General features: G+C 37.0%; 1 long non-coding RNA gene across 2 annotated transcripts in view; it reads left to right on the top strand.

Annotated features, from left to right (window-relative positions):
- The first annotated feature begins 450 nt into the window (after nucleotides 1-450).
- Nucleotides 451-15746, top strand: part of LOC308627517 — a 43206-nt gene continuing 27910 nt past the window's right edge. For both annotated transcript variants that reach the window (XR_014017412.1, XR_014017413.1), the window contains exon 1: nucleotides 451-555. This is a non-coding gene — a long non-coding RNA (uncharacterized lncRNA). The remainder of the gene's footprint in view (nucleotides 556-15746) is intronic.

Genomic DNA, 15746 nt, shown 5'->3' on the forward strand with positions numbered 1-15746 from the left:
TTTTGTCCTCTGGGCCAGGTCTTCATTCAGATTGCTACCACTAGATAATTTGTGTTTTGTTTTGCTTTCTTGAACAAAGCCATGTCTCAATACTAGACAGAGGCAGCTTTGTGGGGATAGAAGAAGGGGAATTGAGAAAGCCTCCAGGGATTTATGTTTTACAAGGAATATGCTCCATTATCAAAATAATGTTAAATTATCTTGTTCACTTATCAACTTTAAATTGATAAACCATAAAATTTTAATGAGGAAAAGAGAGAGGAAGATTCACTCCTAATAATCAAAAGTATATGCAATAATAATAATATCTTGATCATAATCATTGTTTTTGACCTTTCCTAGCTCAAATAACTCAGCCACTTTTACATAGTTGCAGTGTAGAACCATTTTGTCACTAGTTAATTAGAACCAAATGCCCTGACAAGGTCTGATTATTTCTTTATTCTCAGAGCTGTGAATCTTTTTTCTTCCTGGACCAAACTAAAGTGAACTTCGTTCCTGTCTGATATTTATCCAGCTTCAAAAGTGGAAGCACCTGAAGCTACTTTGTTCAAGGTAAGTGAACTAGATATCTGCAGTTAATATTTGTTTCTTTTAAATTTTAATCGATACAGGCATGTGTGGTCTTATATGAGGATGCATATAAAACAATGCTCAAAACAATGCTTTTATTACAGTAGCTAAGATTCACAGAAGGAACTGAAAATGCATGAGTGATATTCAACACCTCTATCTTTTTCTCTTGGGTTATGTCATTCTATAGGATGAAATAATGATGGTTAAAGTTTAATTCGTTTCTATGTTTTTTTAACAACTTTATTGGAGTATAATTCCTTCACAGTGGTGTGCTAGTTTCTGCTCTATAACAAAGTGAATCAGCTATACATACACATATATCCCCATATCTCCTCCCTCTTGCGTCTCCCTCCCACCCTCCCTTCCCCACCCCTCTAGGTGGTCACAAAGCACTGAGCTGATCTCCCTGTGCTATGCGGCTGCTTCCCACTAGCTATCTAGCTATCACTAGCTATCTATTTGACATTTGATAGTGTATACATATCCATGCCACACTCTCACTTCACCCAGCTTCTCCCTCCCTGTGTCCTCAAGTCCATTCTCTACGTCTGTGTCTTTATTCCTGTCCTGCTCCTAGGTTCTTCAGAACCTTTTTTTTTTTTAGATTCCATATATATGTGTTAGCATATGGTATTTGTTTTTCTCTTTCTGACTTACTTCACTCTGTATGACAGACTCTAGGTCCATCCACCTCACTACAAATAACTCAATTTCGTTTCTTTTTATGGCTGAGTAATATTCCATTGTATATATGTGCCACATCTTCTTTATCCACTCATCTGTCGATGGACACTTAGGTCACTTCCATGTCCTGGCTATTGTAAATAGAGCTGCAATGAACATTTTGGTACATGACTCTTTTTGAATTATGGTTTTCTCAGGGTATATGCCCAGTAGTGGGATTGCTGGGCCATATGGTAGTTCTATTTTTAGATTTTTAAGGAATCTCCATACTGTTCTCCATAGTGACTGTATCAATTTACATTCCCACCAACAGTGCAAGAAGATTCCCTTTTCTCCACACCCTCTCCAGCATTTCTTGTTTCTAGATTTTTTGATGATGGCCCCTCTGACTGGTGTGAGGTGATATGTCATTGTAGTTTTGATTTGCATTTCTCTAATGATTAGTGATGTTGAGCATCCTTTCATGTGTTTGTTGGCAATCTGTATATCTTCTTTGGAGAAATGTCTATTTAGGTCTTCTCATTTTTGGATGGGGTTGTTTTTTTGATATTGAGCTGCATGAGCTGCTTGTAAACTTTGGAGATTAATCCTTTGTCAATTGCTTCAAATATTTGCAAATATTTTGCAAATATTTTCTCCCATTCTGAGGGTTGTCTTTTCATCTTGTTTATGGTTTCCTTTGCTGTGCAAAAGCTTTTAAGTTTCATTAGGTCTCATTTGTTTATTTTTGTTTTTATTTCCATTTGTCTAGGAGGTGGGTCAAAAAGGATCTTGCTGTGATTTATGTAGTGTGATTTATATAGAGTGTTCTGCCTAGGTTTTCCTCCCTTTCTATGGTTTTATTAGATAACTAACATCATAGGTTTTTCATGAGACGGACCCTGAAATAAGTTTGAATTTCAGCACCACCATTTGTCAGAGCTGTTAATTGTAGACAAGTCACTTACCTTTTCCAGCCTGTTTTCTCATCTGTTCCTCATGGAGTTGCTGTGAGGACCAAGTATTCTAATGTATGTGAGGTCAAAGGACAATGGTAGTAGTAGTAAGAGTTACAGATTAGCTGGAGTAGTAATTCTGTACAAGCTTCCCTATATCCTCCCTAGGAAACTTGATGTAAAGGCAATTCCATTTTTCCCCAATGTTGAATGGGCCATATGGCTGGCTAGGCCCCCTCTTTCTTCACATTCCACCTGTATCCCTCAGGGATGCATATGCGGTTGGACTAGTATCCTTCCAGGATGGAGGGAAACTGTTCTTCAGTTCAGGGTACACCTCTAGGAAACATGAGAATGACAAATAATAAAAAAGAACCAGACCCAAATGCTGTCAAATTGTGAGTACAAAACTAAGGTTGGTTTTCATGTCGCTGAATTTTTTGTTAAAGGAATTAAATTCTAACAAAACTAGCTTTGGTCAAAGAAGTTGACCCAATTTCATACAAGAAATAAGGATGTTACTGGGAATTGAACAGTTTATTGCTAGAATAATAAAGACGACAAGAGGAAGAATTATTGTCTCTTCTGTTCTCTCTTGAATCCCAGCTAGTAAAGTTGTGCCTGGACTATAAGAGGTGCTCAGTATATAATTATTGAATAAATGAGTGAATGCTGCTAAAAAAATAACAGGTGGACTTGGGCTGATTTTTAAGCATGATAAGTGTGCCATGTAAAATAAACTAGATAGAAGCAACATAGTTAAGCCAGGAAGCTGAAATTCCTCTTCTCTGAAGATCTCTAAGAGTAGGTTCAACTCCCATTTCTCCAAGATCCTGTCAGTTTACCTTTTGAAAAGAGGATAGGCCAGATATATTCTGAGGTTGAAAGGCTCTAGAACTCTCATGGAAAGTTCCATATATATGTGAAAGGTGTTTCCTCATCTTGGAACTTGGAGAACTTTGCCAGGCACCACAAATATTTATCCACAGTTAGTCTTTTACCCCCAATCATGCCTTAAGACAGATTTTCCTGCTACAGATCCATTTTGCTTCTGACACTCTTTTGTTGCAAGCCACCAGTTACCTGTGTGTGCAGGTGCTAATGACCCCAGTGATATTTATTCATAGTTCACTTTTCCTTCACAGAAAGCAGGAAACAGTTCCTCATTAGTATCTGGGCCATATGTAAATAGCTGAATGACATTGTTGCGTTCTGTCCGCAAAGGAGAGAAATTTTGCTCAGGGTTTCACAGATAATACTGATTCTTTTGTGTCCCAGATCATGTTCAGGATATCATCATACATTGTGGTTCTACTTTCCTTTTGAAAATAATGTAGTAGATCAAAGTACTTATTTCTTTTATGTGAATAATGTTTTATTCATTTAAACTCCTAATATGAAACAAGAATATTTATTAAAAGATTTCATGGAAATTTGGGGTAGAAAACAGTGCTCGTTTTATAAGCAATTGGAAATCAAATGGTAATTATTTTGAGAAAGAACTTTCTTATTACCATGGTGGGCTACTGACAATTGTTTAGGATAAGGTAACTAATTTAATAATTAAGTGACTATATTTGTTGCCCAAATCTCTGAAAATGGACAGGTTTCATGTTAAATGGTCTAATGTATATGAAGCCAAAGCGCATTTTTTGTTGTTTTTCTGGTTTGATTACTTAATAGATACAGTACCAGAAACAAACCACAGCCTAGAAGCCCCCATCATAGCTAGAATACATCTCAGGAAGACATAATTGGAAGATAAGTTTGAACCAATGAAACCCACAGAGCAGAAAGATACCATTACAGATTTAAAGATCATATATCTTATACACTTTAAGATAAAGTTGATGAATCTGAAGGACCCAGATCAGTAAAGCCAATTTAGTCACATTGCATATGTAAAGAAAAGACAATGGGTCTAGTGAAACTAAGATGACTAACATAGCAAAAGACTTCAGTGCTCTCTAGTTTGCTTTGAAGGTATAATTTATGAAGATGCTTTAAGGTCATATGTAATACAAATGACAGTATTTCTAGAGATATATTTGTGCTCTGTAGGATTCATGAGTAATAATGCCTGGAGCACTCCAACAAAGGTAGTTGCATGAATTAATGGAGCAATCTGGGCATCAGTCCAATAAAAAATGTTGGCTGAATGCTTCCTTGGGGGGAAAAGATGCTGAGAACAGGATAGTTATAAGCAATTGATGCTGGTTAAATAGAACATCTTCCTTACTCTTTTCAGCTTGCTTCTGAACTAAGTCAGCTGTGTGTCTTTGAGAGAGGACGAAGAAGACTTTAAGGGGCAAGTTTACTTTAATGCAAAGAGTCAATTTTCAAGTAACATACTCCTTTTTGGGTAGACTGACCTGAGTATGAAAACCCAGGCTTACTAGCAAGCCCTTAGTTATAAAGTCTCTGCATTTAATGCTGATATCTCAGATTTATGCTGCACACTTCCTATAAGATCAAAGTACAATATGTAATTCTCAATTTCAATGCAACTACATATTTGAATAAATTTATTTTGTGTTGGGAACAGTGGGAAGAAATGGAGTCAGTTAACCAGGTCTAATAGGAAGAGTTCCCTTCTCTCTTGGCTTGAGGTCTTCCATGGGGACATAAAGAAATAAAAACTCTAGGCTCATAAGAACTTCTGTCCCACTTGCCAATCAAAAATAGAAGGCAACTGGTTGTCTTTAAGTGATTGGTAGTGGGCATGGAAGAAAAGAGCATGCCGTGGAATAGCTGGGCTGGGTGGAGTGTCACATGCTTTTTAGAATTGGTCTGAAGGTCACTCTCTCCATTTATAGCCATGGAATGGATGGAGACCAAATTCAGTGTCAGAATGTTTGAAATCCATCCTTATTCTATAACTTTCTAGCCATGTTACTCAGGGCAGGTGGCTTAACTTCTCTGAGGAGAAGTTTAACTTTTTTAATTTACACAATTGGAAAAATAAAACTCTCCTCTGTGTCTTACAATCATTTCCTGAGACGCTATTGAAATAATGTATGCAGATGTGTTTTGCTGGTTGAGGAGAACGATGCCATTGTGAAGTGTGGACATTATTATTCTCTCTAATGGAAAGCTCCCTGAGGGTTTATACCGTTCATAAACCTCTTCCAGCTGCCTACTTTATTTCCCAAACCCTCCTCCTTTGGCTCTTCTTGTTGTTCTAATTACATCCAGGAGGACAACTCCATTAGGAATTAATGAGCTTTAGTACCTTCATTTGCCATCTGCTCCCCTCCCCCTTTTAACAAATGAAGGTGTGTCTCAGCCTCAAGACCTTATGTTGACTGTAGCCAGGCAGATGTAGCCAGAGTGATTCAGATGAGAAAGATTCTTTATTCCATGGTACCAAGGTCACATTTGGATTTGGTGCTTCTTTTGGAAGCCAGATGGCGACTGGAAGGTGAGAAGAGCCTCTGTTTAGAGCCCTGCTATGGAACACACTGGCCCCACTGGCATTCATTTATTCAAGCAGGCATTTATTCATTCAATTAACATTTACTGTGTCTGTTATATGCCAGACACTGTGCTAGATGGCAAGGATATAAAGTTGAATGAGACAGACTCTTTTCCTTGAATTGCTCACAGCCTACTGGAGGAGATAAATACATGTATCCAGGTAACTATAGTGCAATATTTGATGTGCTCTAATAGTCCTATAGCACTGAGTCTAGGTTCAGATATAGGGAAAGTTAGAAGAGCTGAATTGCTCTCACAATTGGGGCTTTTCAGAGAAAGGACTGTCTTCTCAGTTGCCTCCATGTCTATTAGCAAAAGAAACTGGTTTGTGGACCAGTAAGTATCTAGTTGATAACCCCCAATTGCACATCTCTCTTTTCCTTTATTCCTGTGTCTGCTGTGTCCAGTTTGGGAATCACCTAGGACATAACTGCAATACTGGAAAGATTTGCAAATGTAGAGAATAATAATCTCCCCATCTCTATTTATAATAACTGTGTACCATCTATTGTTTAATGAAGAGGGTGGTAATTAGGGTCCTAATAGATAACAGATGGCACACCAAACTGTTACAAGGGTGTGAGTACAGCCCCATAGGAAGGACTGTGCAGGAATCTGGGGCTAGGAGCAGCTGAGCTGAGACAATCTCTATGTCCAAAGGGAAGAAGAGAGGGATCAGTTTCAGGACCCCAGCAGAAAAAGGACCCCTGGAGAATTGGTCTTCTTGAGAGGTACGGTAACCTTCAGTAAAAGGTCATAGTTAGCCCACTTGGAGGCTATCTAGCAGGAAGAAAGCCAGGGAAACAAATCCCCTGCCTTCACTTTCCTCCTCCCTCCCTAACATCTCTCTGATGCTCTCCATGGCCCAGACCCAGTTAGAAGTCTCAGGGGCTGGGATCCTGTCAACCTCACCCTTCCAGTTCACCAGAGAAGGGTGGAGAGGGGACCTGGGAGGGCAAACAGAAGATAACCACCCAGGAGAGGTCAGGATCCTCACCTGTAACATGACCGTGTAAGAATGCAGACTTGCCCACTCCCAAAAGTTATGTTAATTATGTATATATGCGTATATATATGTGTGTGTGTGTATATATATAACATAACTTTTTTTGCACATTTTATTATGCCTATATATATACACATATATATGCACATATATACATGTGTGTTTTCTTAAAATAATAGCACACACGTTCTATACAGTAAGTCCCCTACATACAAACCTTCAAGTTGTGAACTTTCAAAGATGCAAACATGCATTCGCATGTCCAATCACGTAAGTTCAAGTGTCTGGGGTAAATTGTCACGTGCATGCATCTTCTACGAGTGGTTGTGCTTTTGTGTAGTTTACAGAACTGTATAGAGGACAGTAGTACAGTATCTTTATTTCAAGCCCAGGATGTCCAGAAGCAAGTGTAAAAGCATAGGTAAAGTAGCTGGTACTACTGTACTTTTCAGAGTACTGTACTGTAAGATTAAAAATGTTTTCTTTATTTTTTCTGTTTGTTTTGTATGTATTATATGTGTGAAAAGTATTATAAACCTATTTCAGTACCGTACTATATAGCCGAGTTGTTAGTTGGGTACCTAGGCTAACTTTGTTGGATTTACAAACAAGTTGGACTTAAGGAACGCGTTCTCGGAATGGAACTCATTTGTATGTAGGGGACTTATTGTTTAACTTTCTTATTTGAGATGCTTTACCAAACACTCTTTTTCTTTCCTTTTTAAAAATACTTTCTTAGTTATGGAAAATGTCAAACACACACATACATAATAAATCCCTAGATGCCCATTATTTTGCTTTAGTACTTATCAATTCATGACCAATCTTGTTTCATCATGCTCGCATCCAATCTTCATAATCCTATGATTTTGAAATACATCCCATGTTTGGCTTTTGTTAGGCCAAAGGCATGTTAAAGCTATTTTTAAAAATGAATCCCCTTTCTCAATCACAAATTAAGCATATATTTTTAAGAGCTGAATCATAGGCAGTAATTAATATATTTTAAAAGGTCAGTCAGCCTCTCTTAACCCTAGATTGTTTTAAAATGATAAATGATTGCAAAACACAATGAATAACATGATTTATATAACTGTTTACTGTGTTATAGTTTAAAAATACTGGCTTATACCTTTTTTTTTACCTCTTTTTCTTTTCATTGTTTGGTAGTTAACTAAATTCCTAAATGACGATTTCTTCCGGTTTATTTATCCCCCACCCCTATATTGGGAACCTATCATGGTGTACCATTCAGTATATAGAACATTGTTCCCCTCTGATTTGTAATGTCCCATCTTCCATATATCAGATTTCAATACATGCATGGGCCTGTGTTGGGCAACTCTTTTTATTCTGTTGGTTTATTATTTTTTAAATCATTGTGCCAACATCCTACTTTATAATATACTATAAAGTATCACTTTATAATAATTCTTCATATCTGGCGTTTGGAGTCTTTAGACGTATCCTAGCCTTTCTTGGCCCGCTCTTCCATATAAATAGGTTCAGCTTGTCAAACTCCATGGGGAAAAAATCCTATTGGTATATGGCAGTTGATTTCTAAAATGATCTGAACTACAAAACATATTTGTTGAGAACTTTGAAAGTTTTCTAGAAGTTTATGAACTGAAGGCTTCATGAGGCTTAAGACAAGCAGGAATAAAATATGATTTTCTCTTTGTGCATGTGAAAGCTTGATTAAAAGAAAAAGAATATATTTTTGTAATATTTGTGTGTCAAGCATAGGATCCATATCTTTTTGTTTAATGTAGTTTTCTACTCACTTTAAGATCTTTCTTTGCAATATGGGCTCTCAGTGACTAAAAAGGCAAGGTTGAGAAGAAATGAGAAATGACTGACAGAATATCTCAAGAGCTCAATGGTCTCAAAAAATATGCACCATGGACCCAAGGGGCAATGCATAGAAGGAATATATTAATTGGCTGGTGATTTGAAGATATTAATGATGAAGACCATGGCTGCAATACAGCTGAGTCACCAGTCATTTAAAAATGTAGGATCTGAATGCTTAGGAATTGTATTAGTTATCTGTTTGCTGAGTAACAAATGAGTGGCTTAAAACAACCCAGGTTTTATGGGTCAGGAGTCCAGGCACTGGGTCCTCTGCTTGGGGTCTCACCAGGCTCTGATAAACGTGTTGGGTGGACCACATTTTCATGTGGACATCAGCCTGGGGGGGAATGCACTTCCATGCTCATTCAGGTCGTTGGCAGAATTCATATCCTGGTTGCTCCAAGACTGGGGTCCCCAGCTTTTTGCTGATTGTCACTGGAGGCCACCCCAGATCCTAGAGGCAATGCAGTTCCTCCCTGTGGGCTTCTTCGGTGTGGCTGCTTGCTTCAGCCAGCAAGGAGGGTCTCTGGCCTGTAGAAGGCCCGGTGCCTCTTTTATGAGCTTTCACCTGATTAAGGCCACACAGGATAATCTCCTTTTTGATTTACCCTTTTGACTTGGGACCTTTATAACATCTGCCAAACCCCTTCACCTTTGCCATACTCAATTGTTTAGAAAAAAGTCACAGGTCCTGTCTATGCTCAGAGGGAGGTGGTGATCATACAAGGTGTCAACACCAGGCGAACAGAGTCATAGGGCCACGCTAGAGGCTCTTTGCATAGGGCTAAAATAAAATGGCAGAAAAATTGTCATCTGTGGTCACAGTTCTGGCCACCTGGTTCTTTAAAAGGAAAGGGCATTTCTGGGATGAGACCTGCAGAGGCAGAGGTGTTAGGGTGATGTGGGTGCAGCCCGTTTTGCCTCGTGTTTGTGAGAAGCAGAAGGAACACACATTGGCCTCCCCGAGCTTTCAGGGTATCTGTGCTGTAGGGCTTGGGAGCTTGCTGTGGGCTGTCTCCCCTTCAGAGCAGTAGATGTGGGGACGCAGACACGTGGCTCTGACGGGCAGGCAACACGGATCTCCTTGCAGTCAGCAGCCCAGGAAAGAGTTAAGCCTTGGCTTTTGTTCCTGAGCTAGGAGATTTTGATTAGATGCTTAATTGCTATTGGAACCTCGTGTGTAGGGTACACGCTTAGCGACCTGAGACAGTCAGAGACCGAATTTAGTACCTACTCTTAGGCCTGCTCCCAAGGACAAGAAGAAAAGGAGTTGTGAGGTACATTGTTGGCACAAACGCTGGGTGAACAATCACCTTCCTGGCCCAGCAGCAGTTTCCTGGTGCAGGTGATTCTGTGGCATTTGGGCTGTACAGCTCCCTTCACCTTTCTGGCCCCAGCCTGCAAAAAATTTCTGGCACAGCAGGGAATTAGTGCCTAATGGCAAGAGAAAAGGAAATTAGCATTTCCTAACAGCTAACCAAACACAAAAGCGTCCCCCAGCCTTGCACGGAACACCTCTGACCATCCATCCCTCTATGGCCAAGCCCTGCACCTTACAATTTGTGCTTAATTATACAGGAAAAGAGAAATATGTTTCTCTGGGAGAGCCTCTGAGAACCTGTTGGGGAAAGCTTTCAATTTTAATTACAGAAGAAATACTGGCTGAGGCAATGGTGAAAAGGAATTACCTTTCCTTTTCTTCTGATTTTGCAAAACAGCTGGCAGCAGACACTGGCACATAGAAGGTGTGTAGGAAATGTGGGTCCAATAAATGAATAAATATGTGAATGAAAAAACAACTGAGAAACACTTACACAAGAATATTCTTCTTTCAAAAGAATAATGAAAAATAATTTCATTCAATAAGAGTCATTCTTAGTTACTGATACATGACTCAGTAGTTCCCATTCAAATTAAAATGTTCCATTTTTTTCTGATACTTAACAAGTCATTAATTAAATGTTGCTCACTTTGAAGGCCAATCTGTGAGACATTATTTATCATGTCTACTCTAAAGTTCCAGCATCAACTCAGGCGGGGCTTCACCATGTACTGATCATGGGACCTTGGCCTCTCATTGCCTCAGTTTTCTCATTTGTAACACGGGTATAATAATAGGCTTATTTCACAGGCCTATGAAGAGGAAAACCTCATATATATTTGTGTGTGTCTATATATATGTATTTAAACAGTGTCTTAGAATAGTGTCTGGCACATGATAAGCATTATAGAGTATTGACTGCTGCTACTAGTACTGTTATTATGAGAACTAACTGTTGAGAATAATCCTTCATATACTGGTTTATTCCACTGAAGATAAAGGAAACTAATAGAATATTAGAAATCAGATTAAACACAGAAAGCCAGTAAAATATACCAAGACAGAAGATGATGAGAGTGTAAAAGCATAGAAGAAAAAAAAAACGGTTTTTGTTTTTCTTTTTCTTTTTTAAAGAAGGAAAAAGCCTAGAAATAGGACAAAAACTATTCGTTGGCTATACTGACATGGAGATCGCTGGTGACCTCCATAAGTAAAATTTCAGGACAGTGGGCAAAGAGATTATGGTGAGAGAAGTCAGATGGATGTAAATTATAGAGTAAATGGGACGTGAGGAAATGGAAACAATATATGAAGATGACAATTTTGAAAAGTTCAGACATGAATTGGCTAAAGAAGATATGCAGGGATTAGGGGAGGAAGGAGGCTTTCATGTTGCACGTATAGTTTTTAACATTTTAAGTTGGAGTTCCTAGTCTAGAATGAGGTTGAATTTTGGCAAGAATCATTCATAAGGAGTAGATGGGTTGTAGAAAATACAGTGCTGTGAAGTACTTGAGAAGATGAGAGAAAATGAAATGCTATCTGTAGTGCACATGGCCTTTTAACTTTAACTCCTGTAGTAAAAGGGAATACAAAGATCAACGCAAATGCTAATGAATTAATGGATTTGGCAGTGGACTATTTACTGACTTCTGTGTTCTTAATGAGTTATGAAGCACCTCACCAGCTCAGAGTGAAGGAAGTAGAGAGGATGGAGGAACATTTGAGGAGGGCAGGTAAAGCTTCTCAGAAAATAGTCCTTAAGGAGAATTAGAGAGAACGTACTGTAGGTCAGAGCAATATTTCCAGTCTTGAAAATCCATTTGAAGCTGGTGATTATTAATTTATTGGAATACCAATTTGCCCTGCCACATGATTTTTCTCCAGCTACCTGGATATAAGTTACACAGAGGCAGAAGAGAGTGAGAGATGACAATGGAGGGAAAATACAATTAGTATTTTTTTTACCTTTTTCTACTTCCCCGCTCCAACTCTGGGGAGCCTTCATGGACATGGCTGCCCTCCCAGCCTCCAGCAGCACTCTGTTATCAAAGAATTCAAAGAAATGGAACATAGGTTTCCAACTTATTAATTTAGCAAAATGAAAAATTATATATAATGTCTTCTGTTGGCAAAGATTTTTGCAATATAATTTGGTTCCATCTTTTGACAAGTAATTTGGCAATGTCTAGCAAGATAAAAATGTTAATAGCTTTTTACACATTAATTCTAATTCTGGACGCTTATGCCAATAAATACTTTATAATCCAGAAAATTATTATATAAAGATGCTCATTGTCATGTCATTTGCAATAAAAAAAAATAGAAACACCTTTAATTGTTAACAGTAGGAAAACAGTTTAGGAAATTATATCCACTTAGTAGAAAATTACACAGTTACTATAATATAATTACAAGATGATGGAGCAAAGTAGAATAATGCTTAATAAAGAAAGAATGAAGAAAGCTGACCTAAAATTGTGTCTTCCTTATGACTGTAATTATGTAAACATATAAATATTTATTAAAACTTAAAACCAAAATAAAGTTTTAAAAGCTCTGTACCAGTAATGGGGATTTTATGTTTGTTTCAAAATATTTTTAATATAACTCTTATAATTTTGTTTTTTCTACTCCTTTTCTTAAGAATTTCGGATTATTACCTCATTTTTCATTTCATAGTTTCAAATAAAGTCAGCAATTTTATCATCAGAGAAGATTAGACTTATTTGACAGTTCATAATTCCAAGTTATTTGGTATAAAAAGACCATATACACTTGTAGGTGCTGTCAAAATAAAACTTCGAGAATTTTTTTTTTTTTTTGCTTAATCTTTCCTAGTATGGAGATTCAGGAAACTACCTAAAATTTCTAGCCATTCTTTTTTCATTTTTCGCATTTTATTCAGTTATTCACAGAAATGATAACAAATGAGTCTGCAGTTGCCGCTGCCAATTTCTTAAATCCTCTATTATCCACAATATGAAACCATACTAATAGGAATGCTTCCAGTATTTTCAGAGCTCTTTAGTTATTATACTTGAGCATTCTGTATAAAGTATCTTATGTAAATGTAAAATTTAGACTCAACTTCTGGAAGCTTTTCATTTCTTAGTTCAAAAGTGAGAGATGCTTAATCCAGCCATATGATTAACAATTACTTGTATAGTAAGAAGCTCCTAAATTATTGTTTTATGGATACCTGGCAGTTTTCTTGCCATTTCTCAGAACTTCTCTAGTAAACACATTCTCTCTCTCTCTCTCTCACACACAGACACACACACACACACACACACACTGTGATTAAAAGCACAGACTTTGGCATTATGAAGTCTAAGGTTCAATTTCCAGTTCTGTAGTTTCTGGGCCACTTCACTTTAGGCAAGTAACCTAATGTCTCTGAACCTTGTTATTGTCATCTGTGAAATGGACATTATAATCATATCAGACAATCCTCAAAACATCCGTAATGATTTTAGAGTTTCAGAGTCAGGTACAAGCAGGCACTCAGTAAATGGCTAGTGCTTTTATTACTTTATTATTATTTAGGTTTTGATTTTCCTTGAGTCTGTGAGTCCCCATAATGAAACATAATTTCCAGTAGATTAACACCTGTTTTCACCAAAAATTTTAACTGAGTTCATTACTTTCTGTGCAACCCAGATTAGTTTTCTGAATCTTTTTCTGTGCCGTCTGTAGGTGTTCAATAGATTTATTTAATAAATGTATGAATGCATGAATGCATAGATGAATTTTTAAATGCTTCTTTTTGAGAAGGTAGAACAAATGTGACACAGTAGAACAGATAAGAAAATAGTCCATGGAAAAAATGGCAAAGTCACATATGTGCCCAGGGCCACCCTAAGAAGAATTGCTTTTTTTTTAAAGGGAAAATGTGTTGAATAGCTTATTTTAATTATTTTTAAAAGTTAAGTACAGGGACTTCCCTGGCGGTCCAGTGGTTAAGACTTCGCCTTCCAATGCAGGGGGTGTGTGTTCAATCCCTAGTCAGGGAGCTATGATCCCACATGCCTTGCAGCCAAAATACCAAAACATAAAACAGAATGAGTATTGTAACAAGTTCAATAAAGACTTTAAAAAGTGGTCCACATCAAAAGAAAAGTACAAAAATTTGCTGATGATTTACATATTTAGCACCAATAAAATACTGTGAGATTAGCTGTACTAAAACAGAATGTTGAGCTACATTCACATTAATTGACATTATATAGTCTAATTTTGTGGAAAACTTCTGAGATGGCTGATAAAAAGTAAGATGGTGAGTGACCTTTGAGCAGAAAATCACAGAAAGAGAAATGGCCTTTTCTACATTCTATTGTGCCTCTAAGTAAAATGCTTGGTAACCTAGCTACAAAGCTATATGTCATTTGGCTTTAGACACCTACTGTGATTTACCTTGTGAAGATCAGATTTTGCCATGGAGAGGATTTGTAAAAGTATCACACATTCCAGTACCATTGGCAACCACAGCTACCAAAAATGCTAATTTAACTTGATGAACCTAATGTCAGAAGATAGTATCATTTCTTGTGGGTGTTTTCGGAAAAGGTGGGTAGGAAATGTATACAAGTGAATACTTTATTGACTGAAATAACAATTCATCATTTTGAAAACATTAAATACATTAAAGTTGTTATAGTATCAGGCATTAATATTTCACTGTACTTTAGACATTGCCTACAATCAACGTTTTCTGCCCTTTGAAACAGAATCATGCTTGTGGTATGCATTAATCATATAAAAGATTAAACACTGAAAAGAAATTCAGCCTTTAAAGACAATTTGCTTTGATTTATTCAGTGGGTTCTTCCAAAAGGATAATACCAAGAATTATTGCTTGTTGAATTGGAGTTACAAATTCTTTCAGAGTTACTTAGTATTTTCTTTAATATCAGTATCAAGGAAGGTAAAGCAAATTTACATATTTTTTAGGAAATACAGGCACATTATCATAAAACAAGAAACACGATGTTTTTATAGACTTTATTTTTTAGAAATGTTTTAATTTTACAGAAAAATTGAGAAGATAGTATAAAGTGTTTCCATATACACTATACCCATTTCCCTCTATGATGATCCACTTATATTAGTATGTTACATTGTTACAATCAATTAACAAATATTGATACATTATCATTTATTATAGCCCATCCATTAGTCCAGTTCCTTAGTTTTTACCTAATGTCCTTTTTCTATTCCAGGATTTCATCCAAAATATCACATTACCTTTAGTTGCCATGTTTCCTTAGGCTCCTCTTGGGTTTGATAACTTCTCATATTTTCCTTGGATGACCTTGACAATTTTGAGTAGTTAGTTTTTTGTAGGATGCCCACTACTAGAATTTGTTTGGTGCATTTTTCATGATAATATTGGGATTATGTGTTTAGGGGAGGAAGACCACAGAGTAGAAGGGTCATTCTGTCAGATCACATCAAGTGTACAAAGTATCAATATGCATTACGAATGCTGAGGTCGACCTTGATCACCAGGCTGACGTAGTGTTTTTCAGGTTTCTCCATCGTAAGATTACTGTTTTCCCATTTTCATACTGTACTTTTTGGAAGGAAGACAATATGCTCAGCCCACAACTAAGGAATAGGGAGTTATGCTTAAGATGGAGTACTACATAAACTATTTGGAATTCTATTGCACTGGAGATTTATCTATTCTCCTGCATTTATTTATGTATCCAATTATTTATTTATATCAGAAGAACTCATGGATTTTTATTTTATACTTTGGGTTATAATCTAATTCTACTTTAGTTACTTTGTTCCTCAAATTGCTCTAGTCCTGACCCTTCTGAACTCTTTTCATTTGGCTCTTGTGCCACTCTGATGTATCCCCATCTTATATATTTTTTTGGAACTT

The sequence above is a fragment of the Mesoplodon bidens genome (assembly GCF_964165515.1).
Source record: "Mesoplodon bidens genome assembly, chromosome: 14".
Classification (NCBI taxonomy): Eukaryota; Metazoa; Chordata; class Mammalia; order Artiodactyla; family Ziphiidae; genus Mesoplodon; species Mesoplodon bidens.